We start from the raw sequence: 19,660 nt of genomic DNA, 5'->3' as shown, positions 1-19,660 counted from the left end.
TTATTGTTTACCAAAAGGCCTGGGGCAAAAGGAGATTAGGGTCCCCTTGTTTGCAGAATGGAAGAGAGCAGCATAGAGAGGTGAGCCAAGGCCAAGGATCCAGTACTCTCTGCCCTTTGCACTGGCTTATATTTAACATTGCAATTGCTGCTCTTTTATTCAGTCGACATTTGGCAAACCCTGACTCTGCCTGCTTTGACTCCCCCAGTCTGTGCATGAATCCTGCCATGTTCAAGGCCAACCCACCTTGCATTGTTGGGGAGGGGGAGGCGGGGAGACACTCAAGGACTTCCTGCTGAGCCAAACAGCTGACATTCTGTACCTGTCCAGAATGGAGATTGCCTTCCCCGCAGAGCTGTGGGGAGGAGAGGCGCTTGCCAGCCCCCTGCCAGTTAATGACTGACTGATTGTGGCATGCCGTTTGGTGCTTGGCTGCCTTGGTGAGCTTCACCTGCAATGAAAAGGATACCACTGTGGCTGGGAACCAAGCCAAGCTTTCCTAGAGATGAACAAATGTCAGCCCAATTATATCCAGGATGGGGTAAAGACAGGATATTTTCCCTGATGAAGAGACAACTGTAGGGATCCCAAATAAGTGTGAAATGCCTTTTCAAACAGCCTTTAGAGGCCGACTTTCAAGTATGATGTATATGTTGACTAGCTGGATACCCATGCTTCCCGATGAAACTATGTGATCGGGCAATGCAGGAGAAATCCGGTTCACTCTGGTTCAATGTGTTGGCTCAGTAGTGGTCGGTGATTGAAACACATAAGGGAATATTGCTCCTGCCGCCTTGAAGCAGTTCCATGGGTGGAAGGTCTAGACATTTTGGTGTACCACAGTTTAAGTACTGTAAGGAGCCCCAGACTGCTCCTGAGTGAAGGAGTGGAACATCTGCCAGTTTGAATTGAGGTAACAGAATGTGAGGCAACTGGCAGTTGGAACAGAGTTCTTTTCAGGTGGGGAGGGGGAGTAGAATGCCTAACTCCTTAGCTTTAGAACATGTTAATATAAGGCAACTGGCAGTTGGAACAGAGTTCTTTTCAGGTGAGGAAGGGGATATATATTAGGTCTTCCCTCCAGGACTTCAAGGAAGTATATACAACACTGTCTTCCAATTTTCTATGTATCATCCCTATGAAGTTGATCGACCTCGGAGACAGTAAACATAGAGAATAAGGAAAATTACCTTGATGGAGAAATGCAGGAACATTACCTAGCTTAGGCAAAGGGGGCTGAGGCATTTTTTAAGTCCAAAATTACGAGATTACATCTGGAAGCAGCTCAGGCAGATGCTTTCCTGAGTCACTGGAACATATGGAGGGAGAAGTTCAGAGTTGCAAGATTCTGTTATCACAGCCAATCTCAACAAAAGGAATTTTAGCCTCCTTCTAGAATTAATTTCCTGCTCCGATCTACTAGTGGGGTTGACTGTAACTGATCCAAAGATCCAGTGAGAGTTCACAGGTTGATTTAAATTTTGTGGTTATCCTTTGTTCATCATCTAACCCCTGCATCATATTATCAAACCTATCCTTTTGAACTTGGAAGAGTTAGCAATTGAACTTTGGGTCTTGTCAGCTCTGCCATCTTCACCAGCAGCCTGCCATAAATGGAGGGAGGAAATAGAGGAATTGGGGGAAAGATGTACAGGAGTAAAGAAGGAGCATCTAAGTGTGGAGGGAAATATATTGTCAGGAACCAGAGGTGTCAAAAGATCCAATCTCCTCAAGAATGCCTGGCCTGGGAAAGAATGTGAAATATCTTCAAGACACGCCTGACATCAAAGTGGTTCTCAAAGCGTTGCACCAGGATGCTATTGAATACTGACAATCTGGCCAAAGGAGGAGGGCCAGGGAAAGGGAAAGCTTTTAATTTGTAACTTCCACACAGGAATACTTAGATCTAGCCTTGCTTTTGCTGCAACCACTAATCCTTAGTAAAAGAAACTGTCACTTCAACCAAATGGAATCGAGGGTCTTTCTTTCCTAGGGACGTGGCTGGGGCAGGTCTGACAGGTTTTGTGAACAAAAGGTGAAGAACGGGAACTCAAGTATACATCCTGACTACCAGCCATGGCAATTAGAATTCCTGAATAATCAAAATTGTCAACACTGGGGGGAAAAACCCATCTCTTTTCTGTCACCCAATCTATGTTATAGTTTCATGGGAGAACAGAAAAAGTAAAGGATGTGGCATTCAAGTCAATTACATAGGAACCTTGGCACTACATTCATCAGGATTCCTCTGAGATATGTTGGGCTGAGATTAAATGAGTCCTCCAAAGTCATCAACTGGAGATTTGAAACAGGATCTTTCCACTGCACCACAATGGCTCTTTTTAATAGGAACCCATCAGATAGTCAAAACTTTGTTTTCTTCATTTGCTCCTATGTTCATGAGATTACGTAGCATTTCCTTGGAACTTCTTGTTCCCACTCATCCTTGTCTGTGAAATCTCTAATTCTTGGATAGCTTGGTTCCAGCCTCAGTTCTTCTGAATGCTTTGGGCTTCCTATCATCCCTGAAAACCAGCCATGCAAGCTAGTTCCAAAACATTTGCAGTGTGTATTAGATTAGGAAAAAAATTGCTTTGGCTGACATAAGCAAAGCCCCAAAGGGTTCTGCCTTTACTTTTTAAAAGACCTGCTGTAATACAAAAAGTACAACGTGACTTGCTGACATTTTGTGTTTAACACAAACACAAAATGTGCAGAATTTTTTCTTGTCTGCTATCATGTCTCACCTGACCAGATGAATCAGTGCGAAGATTTAGACGTCCCTAATGTGGTTTCATGAGAGCAGCCAGGAAACATTTGCAGGAGAAAACTGTCAAGTGTGCAGATTATGCTTTACTTTTCCTTTATTTTCAACATTATCCTACAAACTCCGCCCACCCTCCGCCTCATTTGAATACTCAACATCTCCTATTCAAGTTCTGAAATTAAATATAAAACACATCTGGAGAACAAAAAAAGTTTTTTCAGGAGAAGGCTGGAGGAGAGTTGGAGGACTTTCACATCCTTCCCCTTTATTGATTCTTTCCTTTAAATCAGGGGTGTCAAACTTGATTTCATTGAGGACTGCATGAGGGTTGTGTTTGACCTTGGATGGCAGGGGGTGGGTGTTGCTGGGGTGGGCGTGGCCAGTTCAATGTCACTTGTGGCAGGGGTGCCTGACAGTGACGTGTGGTGAGGTTTATGGCTGGTGAGGCAGTCCTCTCCCCCGAAACCCCACTGACTAAAGCACTTTCTTTTGCCTGCATGAGCTCACAGCAGCCCGCCTAAGCTCTGCTGTGAGTGGGCTGCCACAAGCTCAGGCGGGCAAAAGAAAGTGCTTTAGTCAGTGGGGTGTTGCGGGAGAGGAGAGAATGCCTGGGCATTGCATTTATTAAAGAAAAAAAAAAGGAAATTTGAAGGAAAAGAGGGAGCATGGGGTGGGGGTGGGGGTCATCAGAAACGGAGAAAGAGAGGAGGAAGAGTGAGAGCGAAACTGCAGCTTTAAACAGAATGACAGAGTTGAAGCCTCTAAAAAATGAGCCCTCTACTATGAGGCAGGAGAACTGTGTGCCTCAACTACCTCGGGATTTTTTAGGCTTTTAACCTTCACTTAACTCTGCTCGAGCACCTAAAAAGTCAGACAAGATGAGACATGCAGTTCTCCTGCCTCATAGTAGAGGGCGCTTTTTTAGAGGCTTTTTTAAACCGGCAGTCATTCACGGTGTGGCAGCAGCTAGCTAGCCTAACCTCAGCACTTGCCTTTTCCCATTTACGAGCCGAGGTGGCGCAGTGGTTAAATGCAGCACTGTAGGCCACTTCAGCTGACTGTTATCTGCAGTTCGGCTGTTCAAATCTCACCGGCTCAGGGTTGACTCAGCCTTCCATCCTTCCGAGGTGGGTAAAATGAGGACCCGGATTGTTATTGGGGGCAATATGCTGACTCTGTAAACCACTTAGAGAGGGCTGAAAGCCCTATGAAGCGGTATATAAGTCTAACTGCTAACTGCTATTTACATTTTTTTTCCTTTTCATGATTGACGGTGGTGAGGCTGTGCCTCCCCTGCCTCCCCTGACTGCACGTCACTGGTGCCTGAGTGCGCTGCCAGTGAAAACAGGCTCCTGAGCTCTGTCTTCAGTTTTGATAGCCTCTGCCAATGAAAATGGAACTCGTGACGGCCACATGCAGTCTTCCCGAGCTCCAGTTTCACTGGCAGAGGCACTGCAAGCCGGTCCTTCACTGTTCCCAGGGTGTCTCTGCCAGCCAGATTTAAGCACCCCACTGGCTGCATCCAGCCCCCGGGCCTTGAGTTTGACACCCCTGCTTTAAATGCTTCCTCCATATTCTTGGCATCTCAGCTGATTCAACACCCTTTTAACAGAGAAAATACAAAGCTTTGCATCCAAAGTTGCTTGAATGTAAAAAAATGAATCGGGGAAAATACCGAGGCACCTGGCTCAAGAAGCCCATCCTATGAGAGGCACCACCATTTGCTTTCCCGTGCAGTATTGTTCTCCTTCCCTACTTGTGGAAATTCTCAGGGCAGGATGGTGATTGAGCAAGTATGGCAAACAATTCTAGAAGCTTAGCCAGAGAAACAGAGGTGACTCCGTTCTCTGCAAAAGAGCTCTCCTGCCTCTTCTTGTTCTTGATTTTGCCTTCTCTTTCCAGCATGTCAGGTCTATTTAAAATAGGTTTATTACTAGCCAGCCAGCCAGAAATTCCAATTTCAGCTGTCATGAGGCAATACTTGGCACCATCATAAAAGGCAAAATGGAGCAACATTCCTGGCAAGAAATAAAGGGGTCACCTTCTGCGATGCAAGACAGGTGGTATAAAAGCAGAAACAATCCATAAGTGGCAGCTTGGTGATGCTGCTATTTGCTAAGCGCTTATCCCCACAGGTGAGTTTCAGTCTCCCAAATGAGTCAGGATTCAGAGACCTCATTGTATTATTATTATGTGGTTAATCTTTGGTGAGATTCACAGCCTTTGGGCTGCTTGGTAGCTCAACAGATCAAGTCCTAACCAAGGACCTAGGAACTGTTAATAGTGGTTTTTTGTAGAGTCAGAATGTTCAAGTCTGATAAATTTAGAATTTCCAAACAGCAAGGTAGCCCTTTAGGTATTGCTCCAAGGGCTCCAATTACAATCGGGACAACACACAATTTCTTTTTCCACAGTCGCTCAACTTCAATTTGCAAGTCCTGGTACTTTGTGATTTTTTCTTGCTGCTTATCTTCAATTTGCGCATCACCAGGTATTGCAATGTCAATGAACCAAACTTTTTTTCTTTTTAACTATTGTTATGTCAGGTGTGTTGTGGGCTAAGTGCCTGTCAGTCTGAATTCTGAAATCCCACAAGATCTTGACTTTTTCATTTTCTAGAACCTTCTCAACCTGATGTTCCCAGTGGTTTTTGCTGTACTGAAATCCAAACCTCTGGCACAATTTCCAGTGAATGATCCTAGCAACTCGGTCATGGCGTTGTAGGAAGTCAGTTTGTGAAATTTTGCTGCACCCACTGATCAAATGGTCGACTGTCTCATCTTTCTCATTACGGAGGCGACATTTGCTATTGGTGGTAACATGCTGAATTTTTGCCTTCATATAATTTGTGGCTAAGGCTTGTTCTTGAGCTGCCAAAATAAAGCCTTCTGTTTCTTTTTTCAGTACTCGTGATCTTAACCAGCTCCAAGTTAGCTTTTGGTCAGTTTTGCCTTCAATACTTTTCAAGTATTGGCCATGCATAGCTTTGTTTTTCCAATTTTCAGCTCGCTTCTTAATTACTTCTTTCTTTTGACTTAGTTGTCTTCAGAAGGCCTCCTTTATTTACTTCCTTAATCATTGGTTCTTCACTTTTCTGGATGTAGTCATTCAAGCTGTATCTTTCTTCTTCCACAGTCTGCTTTACTTGTAGGAGTCCTCGGCGACTTTCTGCTCTTGGTAGATATAATCGGTCAACATCACTTTTAGGGTGCAGGGCATGATTGATTGTCATAAGCTTCCTTGTTTTTCTGTCCAAATAAGCTTCCTTATTTTTCTGTCCAAATTGTCCAACTCCATCTGGGTTGAGTCAATTATTCCTGCAGAGTATTGGATCATCATCATCATCGTTGTTGTTGTTGTTGTTGTTGTTGTTGCATGGACAGCACTTGAAAAAATTGAAGGGAAATTTGATGACATGGGCATTGTCTTAAGATGGAAACCATCAAGAAAGAAACAGAAGGTTTAATACTAGCTGCTCAAGAGCAAGCACTACAAACGAATGCCATGAAACCGAAGATACAAAAATCCACTGACAACCCAAACTGCTGACTTTGCAATGACAAAGTCAAAACTGCTTCACATTTAATATGTGAATGCAGCAAAATTGCACAAACTGATTACAAAGTTAGAGACAACCGTGTTGTTAAATTAATCCACTGGTCATTATGTAAAAAATATGACTTACCTGTATCCAAAAAGTCATGGGAGCACAAAGTGGAAAAAGTTACTGAAAATGAGACGGTGAAGATCTTGTGGGACTTTCGAATACAGACAGATCATCATTTGATACACAACACACCAGATATCATGGTTGTCAAGGGACAAACATGCAATTTGTTGATATTGCTGTACCAGGAGAAGAAAAAGAACTGGAAATAATCACAAAATATCATGACCTGGCCATCAAAACTACACGGCTATGAATGAAGCATGTAACAGTGATACCCATTGTCATCGGGGCACTTGGGACCATGTCCAAGAATTTTACACATTAAGAAATTGCAGCTTCCTGCAATAATACCAGCAGAACTGCAAAAAGCTGTGCTGCTTGGAACATCATATATATTTTAAGAAGGTACTTGGTTGACACCGAGGACACTGGCAGCAACCCATATCAACCATTAGCACCAGTCAATGGTATTTGTGAAACATCTTTAAATGATCAGTTGATTGAGTGTCATGTTTAATGAATAAAGTATATAATAATAGCAACAACCTCAGTGAGGCACTACTTTGGCATGGTTGTGGGGCCTGTGTGCTCTGAGGAAGATGGGAGCTATGTAGGTAGTCCTTGACTTACCACCACAACGGATCCCAAAATTTTGTTGCTGAGCAAAACATTTGTTAAGCGAATTCTGCCCGTTTTGCAACCTTTCTGGCCACAGTTGTTCTACGAATCACTGTAGTTAAATTAGTAACGTGGCTGTTAAGAGAATCTGGCTTCTCTGTTGAATTTGCATGACAGAAGGTCACAAAGGGAGATTGCAAGACCCCGAGGCACTGCAACCATCATAAATATGAGTCAGATACTAAGCGTCTGAATTTTGATCACCTGACCATGAGGATACGGCAACAGTCATAAATGTCAAAAGCGGTCCTTTTTCAATGCCGTTGTAACTTTGAATGGTCACTCAACAAACTGTTGTAAGTCAAGGACTACCTGTACAATGTTTTAACCGTACTGGACTCATGAGAGAAGCCAGATGAAGTGTGTCTCTCCGATAAGCAATATGGTGAGATTTAATTAATAATGGGTCAATACATGCCTTAGTCAATGAAGTCTGCACTACATGTTGAAGTTCTTGGACATGTAATGACAAATGGGTTACATAACTCAGGACTATTAGCTGAGCAACTAGGGCAGGAAGCGGCAGGTCTACTGGGAAAAAAAGGCTGTTTGCTTGTCACAAATATACAAAGATTAAAAACAAAGAAATAAATATTGTTATCACAAATACAAATCCAGCAAGAGAAGCAAATATCTGGAAAAATGCACCAGTTCTGGAACATCCAGAATCAGAAATAACAGAACAAAAGGCTTGCAGATCAACACTGATTTATAATATGACATAAAGTATTCGCAGAAGCAGAATTAGAAGCACTGCAAAGGTCTACTCAGGGCATAGAAATCAAAGCCTTGCCAGAAATAGCTCAGACTGAAGAGGCTAACCAGGGGAAGTCAGAAGTAGAAGAAGCCAGCATTATGGAATCATTTATGTGAGTGCTCCATCACTGGAGGTTTCGCAAGAAGAGATTGGACAGCTATTTGTCCAGAATGGTGTAGGAGACCTCCAAGACCTCCCAACTCTGTTATTCTGTTATTCATCCCCAAACCAGGCACCATCTTCTCTGCCAACTACAGTACTCAGAAAGAACAAAACCCTCTGACTGAACTGAACTGCTCAATGCTGTCCATAGATGCAGCCAAGATATTGCAATGGAGTTTGGGCTGTACAAATATGCCACCTTCACTATCAATAGGAGAAAAATAGTGAAAACTGAAGGAATCCAGATGCCCTGTGAAAATAAGATTCAGAGTCTGGATGAAGATGATCACTACAAATACCTAGGCATCCTTTAAGCTGACAACATCATGCATATCAGGAAGAAAGTTAGAAGTGAGTACATGATAAGATTGTAGGCGATCTTCACATTGAAACTCAGTGGGGGAAATACCATCAATGCAAAGAACACCTGGGCAATTCCAGTCATTAAATAGACAGCTGGAATAGTGGATTTGATTCAAGCAAAACTAAAAGCCCAGGATTAGAAGACCAGCAAAATGATAATGACAGTGAATCATGCCCTTTATTCTTGTAGCAATAATGACAGTCTCTACTTACCAAGAAAAATAAGTGGGTGTGGAATATTGCAAGGACAGTTGAAAAAAGACATTAGAAGAATATCTGAAGGCTGGTGATGAAAATCTACTGAAGCTGGATACACAAGAGACCAAACTGGCCTACAAGAAAAACCAAATGATGAATAGAAAAAAGACATGGTGAGGAAAAGAGAGAGAGGGAGGGAGGGAGAAAGAGAAAAGAAGGAAGGAAGGAAGGAAGGAAAAAGAAAGAAAGAAAGAAAAAAGGAGAGAAAGAAAGAAGAGAGAAAGAAAGAAAGGAAAGAAAGAAAAAAAGGAAAGAAAGAAAGAAGAGAGAAAGAAAGAAGAATGAAAGAAGGAAGGAAAAAGAAAGAAAAAAGAGAAAAGGGGGAAGAGAGAGAGAAAGAAGGAAGGAAGGAAAAGAAAGAAAGAAAGAAAAGCAAAAAGAAAAGAAAAGAAAGAAAAGAAAAAAAAGAAAAGACCTGGCAATGGCTAAGGGCAGGAAAGTTGAAGAAAGAGATAGAGGAGCTAAGCGTGGGAGCAGCATGGTGAGGTGGGTCGCACGCACATGCGCAGGTGGGCATAATGTGGGGGGGGGGCATTTAATTATGGGTGTGGGCATGCGCACACACGCAATAGTGAGCGTGCGTGTGCTTTTGGCATCTGAGGGAAAAAGGGTTCGCCATCACTGCTCTAACTAATACTCTATTGAGCCATGGTGGCACAGTGATTAGAGTGCAGGACTGCAGGCTACTTCTGCTGACTGCCAGCTGCCTGTAATTTGGCAGTTCAAATCTCACCAGGCTCAAGGTTGACTCAGCCTTCCATCCTTCTGAGGTGGATAAAATGAGGACCCAGATTCTGTAAATCGCTTAGAGAGGGCTGTAAAGCGGTATATAAGTCTATTGCTATTCCTAAAGTTTAGTTAAATCTTTAAAGAAAAGGAAAACATTTATAACAATATTAACTATGATTTCTAAAATAGTGTTGAAAAGCATAATGTTCTTTCAGTTGTCATTCGTAGCTAAATGTGACATCCGTAAACAACTGCACAAAACCTCAAACTCTTTGTTAGGCAATAAAGGTAAATAAAGTCTTAGCAATAGCACTTAGACTTATATATTACTGCATAGTGGTTTACAATCCTAAACATTTTGCAGAGTCAGCCTATGGCCCCAACAATCTGAACCCTCATTTTACTGACTTCGGAAGGATGGAAGGCTGAGTCAACCTTGAGCTGGTGAGAATCAAACTCCTAGCTGTGAGCAGAGTTAGCCTGCAATACTGCATTCTAACTGCTGCACCACCATGGCTCCACTGTCTTGTGATTTAATGGTCAACCAACTTCTGCAGATCCAGATTTGGTAGCATTGCTTAAAAGCACAGAGCACAGAAAACCTTTTCCCCATCTGCTCGGTGGCACAGGGTGCGTTGCCTTGCTGGCCACATGCTGCTCACTCTTCCACTAGAAGAAGCTGAAGACTTTACAAGAGCAAAGCGATTGTCAGGACCTTGGAAAGACTCTATTTGTCAACCAATAATACCACAAGCTTCCCTTAATCTCTGTGGAAAGATTTCTATAGACCTTTGTGCCTTCTTGCAGATTAACAGTGGTATTTTCCCCACCGTAAATCAATACATCGAAAACTGTAAACAAGCAGTTCTCAAGGGAGCAGAAAAATAAGATAAACTGAGAGAGCAACTGTGTTTTTTTTAAGCTCCTTTCATGAATCACTTATATATAGCATCAGGAAACAGTTCTTTCAGGATATTTCAGGAGCCAAGCTGGAAATTCCTGACGTCAGCAGTATTCAAGGTGCAAAAGTTTATAGGTTCTTGCTGCAAAGAAGGGAGTAATTCAATTGTCTTAACTTTTTATTGGCTTTTATCTGTACTTTTTAATGACCAGGAAGCTTTGGATGCAATAGCAGCCTCTCTTCTTTCACACTGAATTAATATGTTGGTTCAAAACCTGAGAATCAAGCTTTGCCTTCGCATGCCCTATAAGCCACACCAATTATATACTATGATTTATTTGAGCTAAGCAGGCTATATGTTACATACAGTTATTCTGTTAACCTCCTTTAGGATTTAGCATGTCACGTGAAACAAGCTATGTAGTTTGATTGTTATTGCAGCCAATTTTTTTATTACTTCATCATAGGTTCTGAGATATATTTTTTAACTACCAAATTTTGAAAGCTGAAAAAGCTTTCTGATCTAATCCAATATCTTCCTTTGCATGGCAACCAGCAAGAGATGCTGGACACCATACAAAACTAATTTTAAGGCTGGCAGAAGAGAACAGAGGTAGAACCATTTCACCCGCAGTCCAGGAAATAATGGAAAGAGTTTTGAGAACTTTTTAAAATTGTATATAAATAAAAACTGTAATGAATGTCTTGCACTGAATCCTAATCTCTGTATCTATCAAAGCAAGGAAGTGTATTCATACAAAGAAACTGAATTGTATTAACATAGTATTCCTGAACTTACACCCAGGCAGCCTAATTTGGTGTGACGCAAATTAAATCTATTTGCATCTTGTGAATCTTTTTTAAAAACTCAGGGCAATAAAATCATAATAAATGCCTGAGATAATTAACAGATTAACAGAGTTGGAAGGGAGTTTATAGGCCATCTAGCCCAACCCCCTGTTCAAACAAGAGACCCTACCCCATTTCTGACAAATGGCAGTCCAATCTCTTCTTGAAAGACTCAAGTGATGAAGTCCCCACAAATTTCAAAGGCAAGCGTTGCATTGGTTGATAATTCTCACTGTCAGAAATCTCCTCCTTATTTCTACATTGAATCTCTCTTTGGTCAGTTTCTATCTATTATTCCTTGTCTGGCCTTAAGGTGCCTTGGAAAATAGCTTGACCCCTTCCTCTCTGTGTCAGCGGCCTCTCAAATATTGGAACACTGCTATCAGGTCTCCCCTGGTCCCTCTCTTCACTAGACTAGCCACACATTACAATTACAATCTCTCATAAATAAAAATACAGTTTTCTTTTGTAAAATGGAATAACACTCAAGTTTTGAGATGAAACATATTTTTACATAACAGAGAACTGGGGGGGGGGGGAGGGAGAGAAGCTGCTTTTCCCCTATAATACAAAGGAATTTCCCAGAAGATGCTGTCACACGGAAATCAGCTAATGATCTTGGTTGAGACATTTAGATTTAAAAATTCACCTTGAAATCAACTTAAATGCCATCACTCTGATTCTGGGATAATTGGGGGTAAATTATTAATATCTCCAGCATAAAAAATAAATGGCCATCACAAGATCTGTGCGTGAATATGCCTTGTAAGTTAGCGATTGCAAGAAAGAAGCATGGCGGGGGTGGCAGGAAACCCTAGATCAGGGGTCAGCAACCCACAGCTCTGGAGCCACATGTGGCTCTTTCATCCCTCTGCTGCGGCTCCCTGTCACCAGTCGGCGCCACAATTTTGAAAGGAGCTTCCAGTTGGGGGAAGGGGAGAAGCACAGTGTGCCAGGAGAAGACTCTATGGCAAGGGGTGGGTTTTCCAGTCAGCGCCACAATTGATAGTGCTTTCGGTTATGACAGGTAGAGGAAAAAGGATGCCACACTAGGAGGAGACTCTATGGTGGGGGAACCAAACTTCCAGTCAGCTCCAGAACTGAACAGGAAGCTTCTGGTTAGGACCTTTGTAGCTCCTGGTGTTTTCTTTTCTGTGGGAAACAGGTCCAAATGGCTCTTCGAGTGTTTAAGGTTGCTAACCTCTGCCCTAGATAAATGGTGTCTTGGAGCACCCACAACTTCTGGAGGCAAGTTATTCCATTGATTAATTGTTCTAACTGTCTGGAAATTTCCCCTTAAGTTCTAGGTAGCTTCTCTCCTAGGAGGCTCCCTGGTTTGACATATTTCCTCTCTATCGTTCATTATTGTCCTTCTGCTCTTTCAGCCTAGTAGTATGGGTACTATTCTTCCTTATTTGCATGCTTTCTGGCTGTTGGTGGTTGTAATATTGGCCTAACACTGGGGAAATGTGGCCACCAGCCACCTGCTTTTCTCCTAAGCCTGCCTACCTGTTTCTGCTTTTCCCAATCTCACCTCTTCCTCCTTCTCCACGGGAATCTCTCTTCCTTTATCCATCTCCTACCCCAGCTCTCTCTCCACCACTTTCCTCTCTTTTTTTTTGGTCTCCCGATACAATTTCCCTACCTGCGTCTAGACATTTTATTTACTACTTTGCAGCAACTGCTGCCTCTCCAGAAAACACACATTCCTGGACCTCATTTGCTTATCATTTGATGACAGCTGTCACCAGTACTGCTTCTGTCTCTTCTGGCTCCACACCGGCCCCCTCCTATACTTTTTCAGGCCTTGCCACTGATTCCGACTCCAGTTTCCTCCTCCCTTTTCATCTCCTTGAACCACTAGGAAAGACCCATTCACTTGCTCGCTATGTTTTTCTTCATAATGAATGGCACTGCAGCAGACCTTTTAAAAAATCCTGGTAGAAATGGGCTTTGACGTTGGCACAATGGTAGGTTGGGTGCAAAGAAAAGAAAGGTCCTCTTTGCTTTGCTGTTGACTGCATTCTTGTTTGGTCTTTCAGAATTAAATGAGATTAGTAGTGGATGTATTTCCTCTATATATGAACCATATGTTGACAGGTTAACATATGAACAAAAGGCTGGGTTTTTAATCTATTTGTACCTGAAACTAAGCAATGAGAATTGCACATTTCCTCATTTTTCTATAATGCCAATAAATGTTTGGAGTGGATTTTTTTTTTAAAAAGCATCAAATTTGAATTTTTCCAAGGTGTCTGGATCCTAGAGCAATTCTACATCACTGTCCTTTAAAAAAAATTCAAAAGAAATTAACACCAAATATTCACTTTTTAAAGTGTTTTTCATGGCAAAATTATTATCAGCCTGTTTATCGGGGACTTTTACGTTGTTTCAAATTGGCTGACCCTAAGCAGGTTACAAGAGGCAAAAAAACAACAACAACAACCCAGTCAACAGCATAAAAGTAATATAAAGAACACCGTCCTTGTGATTATGATGTTTCGCTTCTCATCAGAAGCTTTGGGACAACCATGACTTGGATGATTGAGAATCTCCATAGACTTCCATCCAAAGTGAAGGTTGGAGACTGGGCAATAGTTGGTTAATATGGCCAGATCCAGGGCAGTCTTTTAAGGAAGAATCATTCCAGTGTTTCTCTTAAGGATGCTGACATCCTTAAGATCCTTCTCTCAGATCAGCACACTTCCCACTGTCTGCATTCACATCAGGGGTGGGTTTCTCGCCCCGTTCCAACCGGTTCGGTTGGAACGGGGCCGGCGGCATCCTCGAGCACGCGCGTGGTGCACGCATGCGTACTAGCATCTGCGCGACGCTCCAGCTGCTCCTGGAGGATCTCGCAGGCACTGTATGCATCCTGCGCATGCGTAGAAGCGCAGAACTCGTCAAAACCGGGTAAGGACGGCGGGCGGGCGCACCCTTCGCCGTTCCCGGAAGTTACTTACTTCCGGGTTTGCCGACCAACCAGTTCACAGGGACTGCCGCGAACTGGTTGAAACCCACCCCCGATTCACATCCTCCTACTCTTCATGACAACTCATGCCAGTCACCTGAAGTAGGAATCAACTGGCAGAGCTTGCCTCACAAAAGAAGTAGTAGTAGTAGTAGTAGTAGTAGTAGCAGCAGCAGCAGCAGCAATGACAATAGTCGTTGTAACAGTAGTAATAGCAGTAGCTTTATTTTTCATTTGTCTGTAATACCGAATTGGAGAACAAAATTACAGCACCTACCACCCACAGTTTGATATAATCACACACTACATTCCAATTTAAAATCACAGCTTAAAATAGCCTTAAAAGCTATAGAACAAGAGAGAGTCTTGACCTATTTGACACACAATTGACTGTATTTCATATTGAAGAGCTGAGGTCTAAACCTGAATGCAGGTATCCAACCTAGCTGTGAAGCAGCTTGAAAACAAATCATTGCTAATTTGTTATTGTTCAGGACCATTTTTCACCAAATGAAAAAAAGTGGTTTAGAAATGTGCTTGAAAGTGTGCTTGGAATTTGGGTTCTATTTGAGCACCAGACCCAACTTCTCTTCTTAACTTCACGTTGATTTATTTCATTTCCTTCACTGTCTCTTTTTCATTGGATCCTGCTCATTGCTTCCTGCCTCATCTAGTCTCTTATCTCAGCTACTCTTTCCCTTCAAACTTTTATTACAGCCTAGCAGTTTCTCCATGGAGAGGATGCAATCACTAGAAGAAGTTACAACTTGGCAGTGTGTTTTGAAGGAGAACTACAATAAAAAGATAAAAGTAAAGATTCCCCTTGCACATATGTGCTAGTTGTTCCCGACTCTAGGAGGCAGTGCTCATCTCTGTTTCAAAGCCAAAGAGCCAGCCCTGTCCGAAGACGTCTCCGTGATCATGTGGCTGGCGTGACTAAATGCCAAAGGCACAGGTAACGCTGTTACCTTCCCACCAAAGGTGGTTCCTGTTTTTCTACTTGAATTTTTACAAGCTTTCGAACTGCTAGGTTGGCAGAAGCTAGGACAAGTAATGGGAGCTCACTCCGTTATGCGGAGCTAGAGATTCGAACCACCAAACTGCCGACCTTTCTAATCAACAAGCTCAGCATCTTAGCCACTGAGCCACCAAGCACCCCTATAATTAACATGGTCATATTCATGCACAAGCTGAAACAAGTCAAAGCAACCACCTTATGACCATATGCCAACTGTGACCCAAGCCAGTGTAACAGTAATAAGCTAGTTACTTGAAAAGTCTGACTTTGTATATGCTCTTCATTATTAGGAGAAGGCATAAGGGAGGTAGTTGAACATAAGGAAGGAAGATTCAAGACCAGCCTTCTGTTACATGGGTGGATTGTGTTATAACTTCAAAGGATCTGTGAAGTCAAGGGAAATTCTTAAGTTCTGAAGTAAAAAATATTCAAGAGTGGCAGGTGAGTTACCCATCAGCCTATTGTTTTGATAGGGCTTCCCCCCCCCCCTCTTGAGCACTAGCCACAAATTTATAGTGAGAATGAGAATGAGAAACTAGCATATTGTGGTTTCACAAAACAGAATTTGGGAAATAATTGTCCTAAAGGAAGGTTGCCCGTGTTTATTTAAGTCAAGTCACAATTGGGAGAAAACCATCTTAACACAAACATGAGATCAGGCCAAGGTGGAATTTCATTCCTATGTCCAACATACTTAACACTGTATTACAAGAATGTGTTCTACCTGAAGGTCACCATAGATCAGTCCCGCTATTGTATTAAAATGCATCAGGCCCTGCTTTGCTGGGATTGAACCTGCCTGTCACATAAAAACATTTCGTAGAGGTCTTCTCAGAGTCTTCCTTATGTGCCAGGTGCAAATCCTATGGACTAAATGGTCAGTCTTTTCTATCATGCCCACCCACCAACCCTCGTGCTCTGGAATTCACTTCCCCATGATGCACAGGTGTCAAACCTGATTGCATCATGGGCTGGTTTGTGACGTATGGGGTTTTGCCTTTGCAGAACCAGTGTGGGCATGACCTATGGCCCGACGCATGCCGTATCCGGCCCATGGGCTGCCAGTTTGACAGGTCTGTGCCTAGACTAGAGGCTGGTGCAGCACTTGTCATTATTCCAAGTGGATAATACAACCCTGTGCCATCATACCCTTGATCCTAACTAAGAGCCATTTGTCTCAGGATGGGTCAAATAATATTTTTATGTAACTGCCTTATTAATCCTTACCCAATCTTTAGGCTGAAGTGAGTTACAAAACTTGCCAATAAATAAACACATATAATCTCTACTGAACCTATGACTTAATTCACACTTAATACTAAGTGTTAAGTCATAATGTGATCTGTTAGCATGTTGTGGGTTGATCCAGCCAACCAAAGGCTGTGTAGCAAAAGAAGGTTTAATGAATATCCTGAACCCAGACAAAACAGTGTTAACAGTATTTTGTAGTCCCAGGCACAAGAAATATAAATGATGAATTCTTCATTGTATTTTTTCTTATGATTATGGTTTTAAAATGGTGATTTAAAATGCTTTATTGATGTTTTATTTATCTTATTTGTTTGATTTAGGGCTATAATGATTAGACAGAATAATTTATAAAAAGTATTATGATGTAACTTTAGAGAGAGAGGTTAAAATATAATTTACTTATAATTCCTGTGAAGAAGCTACATCTTTGCATCTTCTTTGTTTTCTATTTTTCTTAAGCTTTTTCTTTTCTTGCATTTTTTTGCCTTCTCTTTGCTTTCTTTTCTTTCCCCCCCTTTTTATTTTCCTCATTGTACATTAGTTTGGATTAGTTTGTAAAGATGTTTCAGTAAAAATCATTTATCCATATTATTCCTTTTTGGTGCTTGGGCTAGGGGAGAAATTTGTACTCCTGTAGACAAAGGTGACTTCTATGTTTCTCAGACATCAGACATGGCTTGCTGCCTAATTGCTGAGCTCCTCATTTCCTTGCAAGCATCTTAGTCACAATGTGGGTCATAAGAAAAGGCAGAATTCCAAAGAGTCATTTGGGAAATGAAGATCTAACCAACAATGCTGAGCAATGAGTTTTGGTCTGTTTATTTTAATTTTTACAGCCACCTGGCTCCTTGTAAAAAAAAATGTAGAAAAAATACTGTAGAAAAAGCATAAGAAACAGGCACTCCTTTCTAGAAAGAAATTTAAGTTTGGATCCTCACAACATAATAAGACATGGTTTAGTGATTAACCCATAACTGACTGGTTTTTCATAATGTTAGTAAGCCATAAATAAAGACACACAGTCTTAATGGCTACATGTATGCCAACTTAAACCAAAACAAAATGAATTGCCTTTTGGCTTGGTGTGATGCATGAAAGCAATCCAAGATTGCTTTTTAAGAAACACTGTTAATCCAGATCAAGAATAGGCTACTGGTACTCTCCAGATCAGAAGTGGTATTCAGCCACTTCTGACCAGTTCAGGAGAACCAGTAGCAGAAATTTTGAGTAGTTTGGAGAACCGGTAAATACCACCTCTGAATGGCCCGACCCCATCTATTTGCTGCCTCCCGAGTTCCAGCTGATCGGCTGGGTCTTCTTTTGTTGCCTTTCCAGAAGAGAATGGAGCTGGAAAGCAGGTTAGTGGGGTGGGGAGAGAATGGAGATTTTGCAGTAGCCTTTCCCTGCCACACCTACCAAGCCATGCCCACCAAACCATGCCCACAGAACAGGGGTGGGTTTCTCGCCCCGTTCCAACCGGTTCGGTTGGAACGAGGCCGGCGGCGTCCTCGCGCATGCGCGCGGTATGTGCGTGCACGCGTGCGGCGCGTGCATGCGTACTAGCGTCTGTGCGATGCTCCAGCTGCTCCTGGAGGATCGCGCAGGCGCTGTATGCGTCCTGCGCATGCGTGGAAGCACAGAATTCGGCAAAACTGGGTAAGGAGCGGGCGCGGGGGGGGGCCTTCGCCGTTCCCGGAAGTTACTTACTTCCGGGTTCGGCAACCAACCGGATCGCGGGGACCACCGCGAACCGGTTGAAACCCACCCCTGCCACAGAACCAGTAGTAAAAAAAAAAGAATCCCACCACTGCTCCAGATCACCCAGATGGCAATGAACAATGGGAATTGCTCTCCACTTCCCAAGGATTTCATGTTGTCCACTTGTATCTTCGCTTAAACCTAACTGTAGCAAAGACATCTTGAGTGGTGTCTTCCCTAAAAAGTATTGAGAAGCTTGATTGAATTTTTTTTTTTTTTTAAATCTGTTTGGTGGGCTATTGTCGGTTCAGAAGGATCAGCAGCAGATTTTACAAGGAAGCTACTCTAAGCCTTTTGTCAATCACACCTGCCCACAGTATCAACACATCCGTGCAATCTGTGTTTTCTGTCATGTCACTGTGTTATTGCCATCATCTGCTTCTCGGCCCATGAGTGAGATAGGTGAAAGTTCTTAGCTGTTCCGGTGTTATAACAGCATTTCCTGCTCTTATTCTGGCACCTACAATATCACACCAAGAAAAGGATTCCCCCAGCACACATTAACAGGCCCATAGGAGAAATAAAATGGGGGAGGGGAGGGAGGTTTTAGAGGAGAGCTCAGAGAATAAAAAGGGAGGGAGGAGACTGACTTGAGATTATTGGGACTTTGTGGGTGCGCCTTTGAGACAGTCTTGATTGACTCCTGGCAATTTCATAGACAAGGCTCTGAAGTTTTCTGGGCAATACAGTATTAACACTCTAACACTCTATTGAGCCACAGTGGTGCAGTGGTTAGAGTGCAGTACTGCAGGCTACTTCGGCTGATCACTGGCTGCCAGCAGTTTGGTAGTTCAAATCTCAACAGGCTCAAGGTTGACTCAGCCTTCCATCCTTCGGAGGTGGGTAAAATGAGGACCCAGATTGTTGAGGGCAATAGGCTGACTGTGTAAACCACTTAGAGACGACTGTAAAGCACTGCAAAGTGGTATATAAGTCTAGGTGCTATCACTATTTTGCAAAACTAGTTTGCCCTTGCCTCCTTTCTAGTGTGAGAGAGAAGCGATTGGCCCAATCTCACTCCGCTGCTTTTGTATTTAAAGTAGGGCTAGAACTCACAGTCTCCTAGTAACCTGGTGCTTTATCCATTATACAGAAGTAGAAGAGATAAAACTCACTGGGCAGCTGGTTATTCAATATCAGAGATCTCACTGACCCAAAAACCTGATGCTCTATCCCTGCCTCAATTTCATTAGAGCTGTGCAGATCTAGAAAGGGGTGCTTTCCTTCAGTGGAAGCTGAAGAAATGCTTTTTCAAAACTGTTTTTTCAAACAATGTGGTCCCCTCATGTCTAAAAGCAAACTTTCCATGTTGCTTTGCATTACCTCATCCAACTACCTTTTCCAGCAATTTTAATACCCCGCAAAGGTTTGCGCACATGAATGTTTGCCTTTATTGGAAGTTCTGGGACGATATTTATACAACACATGTATAAATATTTCTCCTAGTAGTTGCAAGTGTTAGAGCAAGGCTGCAAAGTGAGCAAAGCACAGGATGAATTCTTTGCCAAGGTACAGTCCATATAAGTCT

Source organism: Thamnophis sirtalis, unplaced genomic scaffold (genome assembly GCF_051295495.1).
Source record: "Thamnophis sirtalis isolate CommonGarterSnake01/CBP01778 unplaced genomic scaffold, rThaSir2_p1.2 scaffold_3, whole genome shotgun sequence".
NCBI lineage: Eukaryota > Metazoa > Chordata > Lepidosauria > Squamata > Natricidae > Thamnophis > Thamnophis sirtalis.
The sequence above is the reverse complement of the archived record's forward strand: the minus strand, read 5'-3'. Positions refer to the sequence as shown.